The sequence below is a fragment of the Mesocricetus auratus genome, unplaced genomic scaffold (genome assembly GCF_017639785.1).
Source record: "Mesocricetus auratus isolate SY011 unplaced genomic scaffold, BCM_Maur_2.0 Super-Scaffold_100691, whole genome shotgun sequence".
Lineage (NCBI taxonomy): Eukaryota > Metazoa > Chordata > Mammalia > Rodentia > Cricetidae > Mesocricetus > Mesocricetus auratus.
Window position 1 is genome coordinate 58,001,323 of NW_024429267.1, and position 16,458 is coordinate 58,017,780.

Sequence of the window (16,458 nt, forward strand, 5' to 3'; positions counted from 1 at the left end):
GCTGGCGATGGGGTCCCCAAGCAGTCCTCGCACGCGGGTCGGGACGCACGCTCCGGGACGCCGAGTGTGTGTGTGTGTGCCAGCGCTTCGGGGGTTCCCGGTGCCTCTCTCGGCGGGGGACGAGGAGCATCGCTAGCAGGGACCGTCGCGCAGGTGGCGGTCGGACCGGGCGGGGCGGGGCGGAGGCGGGGCCGAGCGGGGAGGGCTGGGCGCGCGTCGGGCGGTGACGGCAGCGCGAGGGGGAGGCGCGAAGGCCCGGCCGCGCGGAGCCATGGCGAGAGGCCGCGCCGCGGCGCCCGCGACACGGTCCCCGGCCCCGGCCCAGTCCCCGGCCGCGCCCCCGCCCGCCGCTCCGGGGCCCACTAGGCCCCCGCCCCCGCGCGCCCCCGGCCCGTGACGCGCGCGCTCGAGAGGAGCCCCGGGAGCGTCCCCGATCGCCCGGGCACGCGCCCACAACGAACCCCCGCCGCCCCGAGGACGCGAGCCACCGGCGGCCGGGGCCGGGCCAAGCACGACGCGGAGCAGCGACACCGGCCCCGGGACCGCGCCCGCCGCCCCCGCGCCTCCTGCGGGTAAGTCGCCGGTGCTCCCGGCCTGAGGCTTGGGAGGGGCCACGGCCCGACCGCGCTCCCCTGTGGCACCTGCAGGGTCGGGGACACCCGGGAAGGTGCCCGGAGGTCTCCGTGCCCCGCCGCGCCGCGCGCACTCGGATTCCGGGCCCCGGCAGCCTAGGTGACAGTCGGGCGACCTTCAGAGAGCCGCGGGCCGGAGCGCGCGCTGCGCGCACGTTTCCACTCGCCGCCTGAACTTGGTGCAGACGACAACGCGCGCCCGGGGACCCCTCTTTCCATCCTGAGAGTGGAGGAGCTCACTTTGGGTCACTTCTTTTGACTCTAGTTTTACAGTTTCTCTGTCTCTGTCGCCTCCAAGGTCAGCCCCCTGCGGGTAAAAAGCAAATGTCGTGAATTGTCTCATTATTATTATTAAGGGGCTGTTTTAAAAGTTCCCTGTCTGGGTGCTGGGTTCTAGGTGCCCCTCCCCAATTCCTAGTCTTGGAACCAGATGCCGCGCTGGTCTGACCGAGACTTTACAGCCCACTTTGAGCAGGAAGAAGGAGCGCCGGGGCCTCTGGGGGTTTTTTGTTTCCTGATTTGTTTCGCCAAACTTTGAAACGGTGTGTGAGCGTTGACAGTGCTGTCTGCGGCGGCGTGTCGCCAGAACCCGTGCTCTTTCCTACCGTGGTCTTTCTGGTCTAGGGGAGGTGGGAGGAATCCATAAGGAAACCGGCTAGTTACAGGGTCTTTTCCATTTTCCGAACGACCAGAACAGCCAAAAAGGAGGGGGCCGCTTGAACTCTAACCAGCCTCCAGCCAGCCTGAGGGCGTGTGTGTGTGTGTGTGTGTGTGTGTGTGTGTGTGTGTGTGTGTGTGTCCGTCCGTCCGTCTGTCCGCGTGCATGCGCAGGTGCAGTGGGGCAGTCTTCCCGTTGGGGTGGAGATGACAGGTGGAGGTGGACCTGGGTGACAGACAGCTGCCTTCCCCTTTGGTCACACTCTAAAGACTGTAGCCTCTGATCTCTGACCCCCAGTTGCTCACAGAGGAGCCCAGGCAAGCGGGGAGAAGTAGCCGAGGATCAGAGCTGGCCCAGGGGGACCCTGAAGTGAGTTAGAAGAGACGAGTCAAGGCACAGTAGGATTGCCACGGGCTGGGTTGCTGTTGGACACTTGGCAAGGCACCAGGCCCATTTCCTGTTTGATGCCCCAGGGACCGTTGGGGTCCGGTTTCCTGCGCAGAGCCCAGCTCTCCCTTTGGACCCTTTGGACGGTGTCTCACCCTGGTGAGGTAAGGACACTGGCCTCTGGCCTTAGAGTAGGGAAGCCGACATTCAAAGCCTTTCTTCCCCCTTGCAGTCTGTGTGACCTTGCCCCATAACCTTTCCTACCTGGCTGTCCCCCAAACTCAGCTGGACCAGTGGGAGGAACAGAATGACTGTCACTTCTTGCCGTTGTGACGACTCGCCATTGTAGGGAGGGGGGGTCTCAGCTCTGGCTGTCCCTGTAGCTTGGTGACTTTTTAGAAGTCCTAATGCGAATAATTAAGAGATATTATGGCAGTTATAACTTTTATAGGTTTAAGGTGTGGGTCAGATACTGTCAACGGGCTTTGAGGGTGACGGGGTGGCACGTGATTCGGACTTTCAGTTTCCAAATGATCTCTCGCAGCGAGCTATTGAGTGGCGGCATCCATCTCTCTTGCCATTCTGAGGCTGCCCTGGTCTTTCACACCTGTGGTCCTCTGCCTTGCTAGATGGTTCTGGCGGTGAGTCTCCTGGGCTCCCTGCCCTGCACCTCCTACTCCCCAGGTACAGAGCAGGCCTCTGGGTGTTTTTAATAAAGGCCTGATTGTCCAGTTAGCCCAAGCATCAGATAAGAGAGTGGGTGAGCAGGCGGGCACCAGGGGAGGTACTTTCTCTCTCTCTCTCCTTCAGGGTTCAGGTGAGCAAGGCTTGAAGGGCGAGACACTCCCTTAAACTCGCTGCAGGCCGTGCACACCCGATCGGGCCTTCTGCGTTTTATTTTCATTGATTACTGCGTGTATGATAATTGTATGGAGGTCAGAGGTCAGCTCTTCCCACCTCATCGAGGGCTTCCCAGATGGAGCCCAGGTCATCAGGCTCCACAGCCTGGCCTTTTAAAGTACTTTTATCTCTCTGCCCTAGGAGCTCAACAAACTGAGAGTATGTTACAGGGGCCAGCCTCTCCACGTTGGGGCTGTGCCCCCCCCCCGGTTGCAAATGGACCCCATCTGCTCGGGCCTCTGTGGTTTGGGGGAGGGGCAAAGGATGCGGCTTTTCAGGGATGCTAGAGGACCTGTCTCCACAGGAAGGGCCACAAGGGCCGACTGGGCCTTTGACTCCTCTGTGGTCTGGGGCTTGTGTCTGCTGGGTGGGGGAAGCCCTGATGAATGGAGTGCTCTGGCTCCGCCCCTTTTTTCTTTTCTTTCTGAACAATGTTCCTTGATCCAGCTTGACCTCTTAGGGGTACCCAAGTAAGGGCTACTCTCAGCCTTGAAAAGGTCCCTCCAAGTACGTGATGTACGTGAGAGCCGGCACGTCTGTCTGAAGGTGGGCGAGACTTGGTGGTGCTGAGCCGCCTCTGGGACAGACAGACGGACAGACGGACGGGCGGGCTTTGTGTTTTCTGAGCGGCTGTTGGCACAACTCCCGGGCAGAAGCTTGCTTCGTGAGGGAGCTGCTGCTAGCCCACCTGAGGTGGGACAGGGTGAGGTGCTGGACCGCGGATCTCAGGAAATTCTCGCCTAGGCTTTGAGCCTGCCAGCTCCTCGGCCTCACCCTCCTAAGAAGTCCCGTGCAGCCAGCCCTCTGGCTAACGTGCTGCAGTGACTTCTCTGGTGGCTGCTTACGTCTGGCAGCTTCCGTGTGTCAGACCCGTAAGGTGGGTTACCTTGATGCTTGTAATTTAGTCCTGTTGCCCATCAGGGCTCCGGAAGCTGGGGCTTAGCCCCTGCCTCCGATGCCTTTATGAGTTAATGCTCACTAAGACGAAGTCCAGGATGTAGTTTTCATCTTTCGGGGGGGTGGTGGTGAGGGGTCTGCTACGGAGTCCAGGTTAATCTGGAAACCCCTAACCCCTCTGCCCCCACCCCCCATGGCATTCACCACCAGGCCGTGAGGGTTCCTCCTGCTTTACTCTTTGAGACTGTCCTTATGTTGCTCCAAGTTGCTCCAAGTCGGTTGTGGGACCCCAGCCTCAGGCTCCCCGCTGCGGCACTGCAGGCCAGAGCCCCTGTGCCTGGCTAGGACTTGTGTTCCTGTGAAGGTGTTTCGCTGGGATGTGCTTTAGGAAGATAACGTCCTGCCTTCTCTGACGCCCCCGGAAGCTGTCCGGGTTAGTAAGTAGCCTGTGTGGTTTGGAATGAGAGGTGTCCCCTATAGACCCAGGTGTCTGAACACTCAGTCCCTAGTTGGCTGTGCTGTTAGGGGAAGCTTAGGAGGTGTGGCCTTGCCGGCCAGAGTGTGTCTTGGGGGTGGGGCTTTCTGTCCTGCTTCCGGTCCTTTCCGTTTTGTACTTAGTGGTTGAAAACGTGATTCCTCACCTCCTGCTATACCAGGCCTCCCTGCCATGATGGACCCTTAACCTCCTGAACACGAGCCCAGATATACTCTTTGTTCCCTGAGTTGCCGTGACCCTGGCGTTTTATCGCAGCAGCACGAAGAGATTCATGTATGCTGGTTCCCAGCTTGAGAGCCCCGGGGGTGGCTTATTTCTAGGCTGTCCTCTTGCTCTAGACCGCATCTAGGCACATCAGGGCATTCAAGAGCAGAAGAGAGCTCACCAGAGGGAGTGTTGTCGCCCACGTCGAGAGCGGGTACCGTGGGTAGCTTGGGGGGTTGGTGTGTGAAAGCTGCCACCATGATACGCACAACGGCTGGGATGGCAGTGTGAGGCCGGCTGTGTGTATTCAGGGGACTTAGAGATCAGCCTCCCTCCAGCCTGGGAGTCTATTTCCTCTCATGTCTTTCATCTCATCCCTCTTAAGAATTAATGATGCAGCCGGGCAGTGGCAGCACACGCCTTTAATCCCAGCACTCGGGAGGCAGAGGCAGGCGGATCTCTGTGAGTTCGAGGCCAGCCTGGTCTACAGAGTGAGCTGCAGGACAACCAAGGCCACACAGAGAAACCATGTCTTGAAAACAAAACAAAACAATACAAACAAACAAAAAAAATAGAGGTGGATAAATGACCCAATCGGTAAAGTACCACACGGGTTCCATCCAGAACCTGGGCAGAGACGAGGTGTGTGCCCCGAGCCGATGAATTCTAGCTCTCTGGCCAGTTAGTCCAGCTTAGTAGTAGAGTTAAAACACGAGGTAGACCATTTCTCAGGAACTACACCTGGGGTTGTCCTCTGCACTTACCCACGTGCACATGTACACACGCACACATATGCACACATACACACTCGTGCACATGTACACACGCACACATATGCACACATACACACTCATGCTCGTGCACACACATATGCACACATACACACATGCTCGTGCACACACACATATACACACATGCTCGTGCACGCACACACATATGCACATGTACACACACACATGCTCGTGCACACACACACACACACAAGAGTTATTCGAGATAACCCTGAATGTGTGACTCGCATGATCTAGCATTTTCTGAAGACTGTTTTTCCTTAGCTCGCCCTTCTGGCACCTCATTCTTAACCGCGCTCCACCTTGGTCCCAGGACTTTGGTACCAGATAACGCGATCGTGTTGATTGACAAGCCACGTCTACTGACAGGTTCCCAGAAACAAGCTGGTGGGAGATTCCACGCTGAAGTGTCTTGCTCCAAACTGACCTACCTCCCCTAATATGACTTAATTAAACTAGAGACACGGCATTCTAGTTTTTCTTTCTCTTTCTCCGGATTTGGAGAGCCCTTCTACACCAGAAGGCGCCATTGGGTTGTAGGTGCTCTCTGGGTTCCTTGCTTGGCTGATAGGTTGAGTCCTTATGAGGAAGTCTAGACAGCTTCTTCTTACCAACAAAACATGCCATGAGACTCAGTGATTTGCACGGAGAACATCCCGGGAGCCGCCAGGGTTTAGTCTAATTTTAAAAAGTGATGTTTGTAAGTGCTTGTCTGTCCATCTGTGAACTTGCACGTGAGTGCAGTACCTGTGGAGGCCAGAAGAGGGCATCACTCCTTGGAGCTAGAGTTACAGTAGCTGTGACCACTTGATGGGAACTCCGGGGCCTGTGTCCCAGTGTTCTGTAGGAGCAGCACTTGCTCTTAACTGCTCAGCCATCTCTCCAGTCCCGAGCCCTGGAATTTGGGAAACAGTACGGCCCGTTTGGCCCCCTGTAGGCTTGCCTCCTTTTCTTATGGAGCCAGGGGTCTGGGCACAGGGAGGACGTCTCCCTGGTACTGGAGTGGCTTGGCCTCACTTGAGTGAGGAGGTTCTGCAGGTGCAGAGGCCTCCCAGGCTTGCTTGTCTGAAGATCGCTGGGAGCAGGGAGGGCAGAGTCTTCTGTCCCGAGGGAGTGTCAGAGAGAGTGGCCGCAGAGGGCTGGTCTGTTGTGCCCAGGAGATGAAGAGCTCAGCGTGTGGTGGTGGGAGGTGTCCTGGTGAGGAGCAGGTTGAAGAGGGCGGTGCCTATGAGAGGGGTTTAGTCTCTGCTGTTTCTCTGTAGATTTTACTCCCTGTTGTAGTGGCACAGACAGACTACAGGAGCATAGAGGGTTCATTGTTCAGAACAGGGTCAGAGGGCAACCAAGTCATCGTTAAGGTTATCACCGTCACCACCGCTATCATCACTGCCATTATCACCATCACCACCGCTATCAACACTGCCATTATCACCATCACCACCACGGCTACAATCATTGTGACTCTCACTGTGACCACCACAATGGCTATCACCTTCACCATCATCATCGTCAACATCATCACTATCATCAGCACAGTTCCTGCCACCACCCTGTCAATCTTGGGCCTGCAGAGTGTCAGCACTGCTCAAACTGAACCTACCTTTTAAACACCTCTCCTGGCGTTGCACTCAGAAGTCTCTGTGTTCACACGGGCAGGGTCTTCTCTGAGCTGGCCAGATCTCCTGGTTGCCGGGAAGAACAAGTTCCCAGCATCAGCCACCGCCCCTGCTTGACAGAGCTGGGGCCCTCAAAGGAACAGGCCTGGTGTTAGGAAACGCTGTTGGGCCCGCTCCTTCCCCAACCCCACCTTCCTTTAACCCTGTGCAGTGAGCTGTGAAGTGGGAGGGGCCAGGAGGGAAGCACCCATTGCCATTGTCAGCAGCCCGGAGAGTCCCAGAAGTGTGATGAGTAGGGAACTCTCCACCTGCCTCAACGGGTCTGCAACATCAGCAAGATATGTGTTGTTGGCCGGGTGGTGGTGGCGCACGCCTTTAATCCCAGCACTCGGGAGGCAGGGGCAGGCGGATCTCTGTGAGTTCGAGGCTGGGCTGGACCGACAGCCTCCAAAACAATACAGAGAAACCCTGTCTCGTAAAAACCAAAAAAAAAAAATATGTGTTGTTTATGTATACTTACTTAGGCATGCGTGTACACACACATACACACGTGCATATACTTTTGCATATACACATATGAACATGCCTATACACATATGCACATGCCTACACAGGTATGCACTTGCATATACACTCGCGCATGTACACACACACATGCATACATGTGTACATATGCACACATGCATAGACACACACACAAAGGTAGACAGACTGTTGTTTTATGGTAGGGTCCCAGGTAGCCCAGGCTGGCTTCACACCTGTCGTGTAGCTAAGGATGACGGAAATTCTGACCCTCCTCCTCCCAAGTGCTGAGATTATAGGTGTCCACCACCATGTGCGGTTTTATGCGGTGCCGGGGATCAAATCCAGGGCTTTGTGCGTGCTGGAGACACATTCTACCAACTGAGCCCCAGCCCCAGCCCAGGCTGCCTGAGCTCTGGAGGATTCGCCGGCTCTGCCTAGCTGATGGCGGGGGCCATTGACCCACCCCCCACCCTCCTGCTCTGGGTGGGTCACACTGAGCAGGGGTGTCTCAAGGCAGTCGTGTGGGGCCACCGGTGAGAAGACGCAGTGCCAGTGCGTGTCACGTCCTCTGGCCTGCTGTCATTCCCTCTTGTCTTCCTAGCAGGCACAGACCCCTCAGGCCCCGGGCTCCCCACAGCCTTATGGACAGAAGAGAGCGGGCAACCAATCTTTGCCAAATTGTGTCTTTCCCCAGAGCTGCCCGAATCCCTTAATGTGAGGTAACTGAGAACTTAAAGAGTTCTTCCGATTAGCTGTCTTTTATTTCATTTGAAAATGCTGATGAACTATATATTACATAAATGTACCACTTTAACCACTCTGAGTGTGTGGCATTCAGTGTGTCTGTGTTGTGCGGAGACCATCACCCACGTTTCCAGAACCTTCTTCATCGTCCCCACTGAAGCACTGACATCTCTTTCTTCCCTGCCCTCCCCGTCTCTCTGAATTAGAAACTCCATACAACCACAGTCTTTGTCCTCAGCGCCTGGTTTGTTTCGCCCGGCATATGGGTTTTTGTCTCTTTGTTTGGTTGGCTGGTTTTCCGAGACAGGGTTTCTCTGTGTAGTTGACTGTCCTGGAACTCGCTTTGTAGACCAGGCTGGCCTTGAACTCACAGAGATCCTCCTGCCTCTGCCTCCCGAGTGCTGGGATCTACGCAGTGCACCATCGCCCGACTGTTGTTGTTTTTATGTGACTTTTGTGTCACATTTCCATTGTAAGGCTGAATATTTCACCCGGCAATGGACACCTGGGTTCCCTGTCATCTGGCCTTTGGTGTACAGATACCACTGGCATTCATTGCTTTCGGGTATGTACCCAGAATTCCAGTTGGTGGGCCTGGGAGAGAAGCCAAGACAGATCTGTAGGCTAGATTGATGTGTGCTTTTTCATTTTTCGGTGCTGGGGACGGAGCCCACCTGCTCCGCACAGGCTGAGCCTGAGCCACACCCCAGCTACGTGTTCTGGTTCCCAATACAGGGTTCACTTGGCAAACGGGATTGCTTGTGACATTGAGTTGGGCCCTTGGTGGGTTGTGATCATGATATCCAGGGTCATTCTCTATGGGTCCACATGTGGGGGGGTCTTTCTCTTCTGCTAAGACCCTGGGAGCACATTGAGGCTCTGCTTTGACTTGGGGATGGGCAGATGCCTGTCATGTTATGGGTATGGAATTGGTGAACTTTGAACTTTGTGCCAGAGGATTAAGAAGGCAAACAGAGAGAGAAGCAAGCCCAGGGCCTGTGATTCAGGGTCCCCTTTAGTGGTTTTAGAGCAGAGGTCGGAAGACGGAACAGGAGGGGATTGTGACGCATGACTCACGGGGCTGTATGGGCATGGTGGCAGATGTCCCAAGGCAAGCAGCAGAGAGAAAGGGAGCTTGCGGGGACAGTGGGCATTTTTATTCTGACCTGGGGTGTGTTTTATATTATTATTTTAAGTGTGTGTGTGTGTTGTGTGCATGTGAGTGCTGGTGTCTCTGGAGGATAAAAGAGGATGTTGGATTCCCTTAGCTGAAGTTAGAGGTGACTGTAAGTTTCCCCTACTTGGATGTGAGGAATGGAACTCAGGTCTTCTGCAAGAGAAGCAAGTGCTGTTAACCACGGAGCCGTCTCTCCAGACCCGGGGCTTACTTTAAATGAGATGATGAATACTGTGGGTATCAGACAGGCCCGCTTTGTGGGCACAAGAGTGTTTTCATCCATTAGCTAAAAAAAAAGAAAAAAGAAAAAAAGAAAAAGAATGAAGGTTTCTTATTTTCTCATTTAATCATTTTTCATTCATTCACTCAGGCACGATCTTACGGAGCCCATGCTGGCTTTCAAATCACTGAGATCCCCCTGCCTCTGCCTCCTGAGTGTTGGGATTAAAGATGTGTGTCACCATGCCCACCTAAAATTTTGTTGTTAAAAAGGCAGGGACCGGCCGTATAGTCTAGGCTGGTCTTGCACTTCCTGACTGCTGGCATTACAGGTGTGCCCCGTCCCCGCAGCCCCTCCCCCTCCCCCACCTTCTCACCCCCCCCCCCACAACCCGTCCCCCTCCCCCTCCTCCTCCCCTCCTCAAACTCTCCACACCCTGTCCTTGGTGTTATATAACAGTTTCCTTAGAGGTTAAAGCATTCCATCCCTGTAGGAAGATAAACAACTCAAAATAGCTTCAGGAAGTCCCAGAAATTGATCAGACTCACTAGGTCCCTCCCTCCAAAAGTAAACTGTAAAAGCTGAGAGGCCACCTCAGGGTGAACCAAGCCGGCCACACAGAAGACCCAGCACCCGGGACTTGCTGCTGGGAGGAGACAGAGACCTGGCCTGCCTGGGGGAAGGGAGCTCTCCCACCTGCCCAGCGGCCTCCAGCTGTGCAGTGTGAGCCCCAGGCTCTGTGAGCAGTCAACCATGCCCGGGTGGACTTTGGAGATGCAGCTGTCTGAGTCAGTTTCGCTCTTTGTAAGTGACCCTTCACCATCTTCCTCTAAGTAACCCCGATCCATAACCTCCTGGTTCACCAGGTTGGACTTTGGTGGGATCCGCACTTGGGGGGCTTTGGACTCCCTATTTGGGGTGAGCAGATGTGTGTGTGTTGCATCTCCCCAGGAAAGGCTCTTGTCACACAACACCTGGCATCTGTGACAGTTCCTGAATCTACTTGCTGTGCTATCCTGAGAGAGCGATTAGGGACTGCGCTGTGAGTTGGTGCCTGCACCCGCCTCCACAGGGGCATCTGCCCTGGCCAGAGCACTCGCTGCCTTCCCTGGACGCAATGACTGGAAAAGGCCTTGGCACCGTCAGGCACTGGTGTAGACTGTCATTTTTTTTTTTTTTTGGTTACATGACAACTTCCCTATTGGGTTTTGAGGAGAAAGGGTTAACTTTTCCTTGGTCCCAAGACATTAGGAAACTCCCCGTGGACATGGTGCTTGAATACAAACGATGACATTCCAAAGATTTCTTTTGGGAAGCACACTGCTTTTATTTAAGGACACGGCTTGCTATTTGAAAAAACAAGTCTGATGTTCTTATTATTGTCGTGACAGCAGACAAAGGTCCCAGAGACGACACTGAGAAAATAAAGCAACATACAACATGTTAACCTTTGCAGTAAACCTGTTTGTACTGTATATGAGCGATAGGGGAGCCATTTGTATTGTAAAGATGGATAAGCTGGGCATAATGGCTGTTGTGGTCAGTCCTGTCAACTCGACGCTGGAGCACCTGCGAGAGGGAACCTCAGCTGAGGAGTCCCCTTCATTAGACTGGCCCATGGGATGTCTGTGGGACATTTCCTGTATCAGTGATTGATGTGGGAGGGCCCAGCCAGTAGGTGCTGTGTGTTTTAAGAAAGCATACATACTGAGGGGCTGGAGAGATGACTCAGTGGTTAAGAGCACTGGCTGGTTTTCCAGAGGACCCGAGTTCAATTCCCAGCAACCACATGGCAGTCCACAACTGTCTGTAGCTCCAGATCCAGGGGACCCAACACCGGTGGCAGAGCAACAATGTATGTAAAATAAAAATAAATGAAAAAAAAAGAGAGAGCATACCGAACAAGCCACAGAGGGAGTGTGGGCCAGCAAGCCTCCCTCCTCCATGGCCTCCGCTCCAGCTCCTGGCTCCAGGTCCCTGCCCCAGCTCCCCTCAGTGGCGGGCTGTGACCTGGGAGTGTAGATGGTTAAGCCTTCTTCTCCCTACATTGCTTTTGTTCCTGGTGTCCGTCACAGGGGTAGGGACTCACGTTTGAGGCCAGCCTGGGCTACATAACAAGACCTTGCCTTAAAAAAAAAAGACAAAACTAATAAATATGTAAATCAGCCGAATAAGATAGAGATGAGCAATCTGCAGCGATTAATACTGTAGCGGTGCTTTTGTTTCTGAGTAGTTCCTGGAGACACATGCATGGAGAGATCAGAAGACAATCCTGGACATACTTAAAAAAAAAAGCCTCGTGGTGGAGTGAGGAGGCTGCTTTGCTGTGGTAAAATGTCCAAGGCCAGTGTTGAGTGTCCAGAGCCCCGTCCATCTCTGCCTGAGACCGGCTGAGAACGGGAGAGCTGTGACCTCAGCTTGGGTGGTGTATCCTGGCTGGGTGGAAAGGAGCTGCCGAGGTTGGGAAAGTGAGTCTTTAGGCCAGTGCTCGTCACAAGTAAGGGTATGGGGTCATCAGTGGAAAACAGTGGAGATTGTCTTGTTTGTTTGTTTGTTTTTTCGAGACAGGGTTTCTCTGTGGCTTTGGAGGCTGTCCTGGAACTCGCTCTGTAGACCATGTTGGCCTCGAACTCACAGAGATCCGCCTGCCTCTGCCTCCCGAGTGCTGGGATTAAAGGTGTGCGCCACCAACGCCCGGCGAGATTGTCTTATGTAGAAGGATTCCAGCAGAGTTGAGCCAGAAGGAGCGTTCTCATGGTGACAGTGTGTGTGTGTGTGTGTGTGTGTGTGTGTGTGTGTGTGTGTGTGTGTGTGTGTGTGTGTGTGTGTGTAGTTCAGAGGACAACCTGGCAGAGGAAGTTTTCTCTTTCCACTGTGTGTGTCCAGGGGATGGAACTCAGGTCCTCAGGACTGGCAATGAGAACTGAGACAACTGACCAGCTCTGTTTATTACTGTTTGTTCTTGAGAGCCGGTTGCATGTAGCCCAGGCTGGCCTCAAACTCACCGTGTAGTTAAGAATGACCTTAAACTTGTGATCGCCCTTCACTCCTGAAATCCTGGTGTTAACACCGCCACACCTGGTTTATGTTGTACTGGGGATCTAGTCTAGGGAGCCCTGCGTGCCAGCCGCACAGTCAGCTCCCCGAGCCGGAGCCCAGTGGCCATTACACACCAGCGTGTGGCGCATGCTGGTGACCCTCCGCAGGTTTCCTTCTGGACATCATCCACGCTGCTTGGCTGGTTTCTGGAGTGATGGAGCCTGCATTAGGGACATTCTTGTCCTTTTCTGTGACCCAGGGGTGGAGAGCTTGACGGTAGAGCTGTGAAGTCATGGCCAAGTCAGAGCCAGTCAGGAACCGTGTTAGCAAAGGTTCCTCCGCAGCCCCAAGAGAACAGATACAGTGAGAAATTTGTCAACACTGAGTGCTGGGAGGGCGTGGAATGTGTCCCACGGCCCCCCGCATAAAGAACAGCCGGGGCTGGTGTGGCGGCGCATGCTTGAATCCAAGTACTGTGGAGACAGGGTTAGGACGATCTTTAGTTCTGTCTGTGCGATCTACCTTGTGAGTCCCAGGCCAGCCTGGGCTTCACGTTAGGCCCTGACTCTAAGAAAGAACAAAAGCGTCGGCCGCTCGGGAACCTCTTAATAGTTCTAAAGTTGAGTGTACCCTGGCATCCAGTGGCGCACTGGTCCTGAGCATCTCCTAACAGGAGCAGGTGCTTGTACCTACGTCATGGCTGCTTTACTCTGGAGATCCCCTCCCCCAAACTAAAGCCCCACACACCCTTCAGAGGGTGACTACAGGAGCAAGCAGTGTGTTGGCGTAGCCAGGAAAAGGAATGAAGCTTTGAATGCATTCAACAAACACGTGGATGTTGCAGACAAGATGTTGAGCAAAAGAGGCTGGACGTACAAATCCGAGCTGGAGGATTTCACAGGAGGCACCATTGTTTTCACACTGCTGGAGGCCAGAAATGTGGGTGTGTTACATTACGTAGCGGGCAAAGGGGTGTTGCCCTGTAGGATGTCATTAAAGCCTGTAAGGTGGTTCCAGCTAATCTGTCAGCTCTCAGGTGGGAACCGAAGGTGAAGGTCGCCAAGCCTGAGGCCTGAGTTCTGTCCCCGGCACCCCAACTTTCGGGGAGAGAGCCAACTCCCAAAACTGTCCTCTGGCCTCCATGCATGTGCTGTGGCAGGCACAAACACACTCTTACCCACAGTTGCACACAAACTCACACACAGCTTCACCCAGTCATACACACAAACTCACACACAGTCACACACACAAATGTCTTACACACATCCTTCCTCACACACTCTTACCCATAGTCTCTCTCACACATACACACTCTCACACACATTCTCATTCCCTCCTTCCCTCCCTCCGTCTCCCCCCCCCCCCCCACAGAGTTTGACAGATGGCCCCTAAGGCAGCTGTTATCCAATCTCTGGGGTGGGTAATGGACCTTAAGTGTTTATTCTTTCTTTCCTGTCTTCCCAGGGCATTTTGTTCTTGTGACTCAGGGCACTTGGGCTCCAGAATTTAAAGGAGAATGACAGAAATCTCAGGAATTAAGGCCACCTTTTTTTTTTCTTTCTTTCTTTCTTTTTTTTTTTTTTTTTTTGCATCAGGAATTGAACTCAGAGCTTCAAGCCTGCTAAGCATACATGTAGTCTCCCATTGAGTCACCTCTTCAGCCCAGAATAACTGGTGCTTTTGGTGCAACACTTTGAAGACAGAAGACAACCCCATGGGGTGCAAAATAAAAAAAGCTTCATTCGTGACGGCGTCGGCATTGTTGTTTTTTGCTTTGGCTCAGTAGGAACCCAAGACAGAGCCAGGAAGAGTCCGAAAGACTCGAGAAAGAGCAGCGTGGCCTGGAAATGTGACCTAAAAAGAGAGAAAGGACAAGACTGGAAGGACAAAGACCAAAATAAAATGGCAGTGTTCGATGATGAGGCCGGCAGCGGCCTGTGAAGGGAGTCACCTGTGTTGGGCCCAGCAGCAGGTTCTGTTCAGTGCCTTAAATATTCCACAAGAGGAGACTGTTTCTCGAGCCCCTCCCACCCCTGTCCCCCAGACAGTCCACAGAAGGAGACCAAAGTGTCCAAAGTATTTATGATACTCTGTTTCTATGTGTAGCTCTGTAGACCAGGCTGGCCTTGAACTCACAGAGATCCGCCTGCCTCTGCCTCCTGAGTGCTGGGACTAAAGGTGTGCCGCTGTCACCACCACCCGGCTTAGTGTTTATGATATTCTTAAAGTAATGTAAACAAACGTTAGTAGTAGAAAAGCCAAGCCCAGGGCCTCACACGTGCCAGGCAGGAGCTCCCCTGCCCACGGATGATGTGTTTTTTCTTTTTAGTTTTTCTTTTTCAGTGTTAACTTGTGAGCTACCAGGATGCTACGCATCAAAACAGGAGCTTGTCAGGACTTGTGCAACTCACGCACGGAGTAACGGAGAGGGCGATACTAAGGTTTTAGCGAGAAAACACTGTTTGGTGGTTAATCTTTGCCTACCTTTTGGGTAGCTGTGTGATTGCTGTGGGTGTAATTACCTGGTAGACAGGGTGGAATCTGGTAATTTGTTAACCTAAAGACTGCATGTGTGCTATTGTGTGTTACGGAGTGTGGTTTTGCAAAGGTCTCTTTGTCTTTCTCTAGTGAGTAAGCCCTGTGTGTGCTGGATGCCTGTCTGGCAGTCAGGGTGTGTTGCCGTGGAGACAACCTCAGCACCACTAGGCATCCCCTCCTGTGTATTCCAGCCCGGGCTCCCCATCCCCTGCCTAGGTGCTGTATTTAGTTTCCAGAGTTTAACCACACAGGGCTAAGCCTCCCAGCCTGTCCGCCACGCTGCTCTGTTTACCTCCCAGCCCCTTCCCCTGGTCTGGAGTGCTTGTCCCCATAGCAATGCTCCCAGGGTTTGTGGGAAATGAGCCCTGGGCTGCCCCAGACCCATCACAGGGCTCCTGGAGGGAGCGTTCACTATGCCAGCAGGCCCTTGGGACTTCAGGCCTTTCCTAGTTAGTTAGGGATTCCCCCCTCCTTCCTTCCCTCCCTCCTTCCGTCTCTCCCTCCTTCCTTCCCTCCCTCTGCCTTTGTCTTTTCAGCTCTTTCAATTGCGTGTGACTGCCTTTGCATGTGTGCGTTGGGGGGCGGTCCTGGGCTGATGTCTGATGTGGTGTTGTATAGTCTGGGCAGTTTTTTTTCCTGCCTTTTTCGTCTTTAACTGGCAATGAAGACAGTTCTGAGCAAGACCCCCTAGACTGTCTCCGTGTCTTCCTCATTCTATGAATTAACAACTTTCGCTTACTCATCTATGTATGTGTGTATGTGTACGTGGAGGTTACATGGGCTCTTCCCTTCTGCCATGTAGGTCTCCGGGATCAAACTCAGGTCATTACATTAGGCTTGGTGAATGCTCTTACCCGCTGAGCCATCTGGAGGACATCCTGCCTTTTCTTCTTCTTCTTTTTTTTTTTTTTTTTCCTGAGATATGGTTTCTCTGTGTAGCCCTGGCTTAGAACTCGAATTGTAGACCAGGCTGGCCTCGAACTCACAGAGATCTGACGGCTTCTGCCTCCGGAGAGTGGGGATTAAGGGCGTGCGCCACCACTGCTTTGCCTCATTTTCTGAGGCAGTCTCTCACTAACCCCGGTATCCCTGTCTCTGTGGGTGCTGGGAGTCAGAGGGGGGTGCTGTCGCCGCAGTCTCAGGAAGCTCGCACAGTACCCTCTGAGCCGTCCCCCAGTCCCGGGACTCCCCGTTCTTTACTTGAAGACGCGTTTGCAGTTATTTGGATCCGTCCTGTAACAGTTGCTTTGGGAAGTCGGCTATTTCAAGGAATCGACCCATTCATTCACCAGCGTGAGTAGCGGCTCCCTCTCGAGGGCCCCATCTTTGCAGTGCGCACCCCTCACGCTAGGGCTGCGCGGTGGATTCAGAGTCGTGGGGTCTGCGCACCGCAGAGCAGCTCAGGCAGGCGGTGGGCGTGGCTTCTGGGTGGGGGAGGGCTGGGCTCTCCCCTCCTCCCCCCGGAAGGATCTGCCGGGGAAGGAGGCGGATGCAATCACGTGGGGTGAGCTCATTAGTCCTGGGACACCAGCTGTGCTATTATTAGGGCGTTTAAAGTCCCGGACAGATGTTCTTAGGCGAGGTTCCAGCCGTGCTCATTTCCCGCATATGGCATGAGACACTATGTGGGCAGG

General features: G+C 53.9%; 2 long non-coding RNA genes across 2 annotated transcripts; one reads left to right on the forward strand and one right to left on the reverse strand.

The window, feature by feature from the left end:
- The first annotated feature begins 268 nt into the window (after positions 1 to 268).
- Positions 269 to 14,034, forward strand: LOC121137525. Its single transcript, XR_005874795.1, has 2 exons — positions 269 to 572; positions 13,882 to 14,034. It is a non-coding gene; the product is annotated as an uncharacterized LOC121137525 (long non-coding RNA).
- LOC121137524 lies at positions 13,699 to 15,738 on the reverse strand. Its single transcript, XR_005874794.1, has 2 exons — positions 15,679 to 15,738; positions 13,699 to 14,140 (listed from the first exon to the last, which is right to left on the reverse strand). It is a non-coding gene; the product is annotated as an uncharacterized LOC121137524 (long non-coding RNA).
- Positions 15,739 to 16,458: the final 720 nt, after the last annotated feature.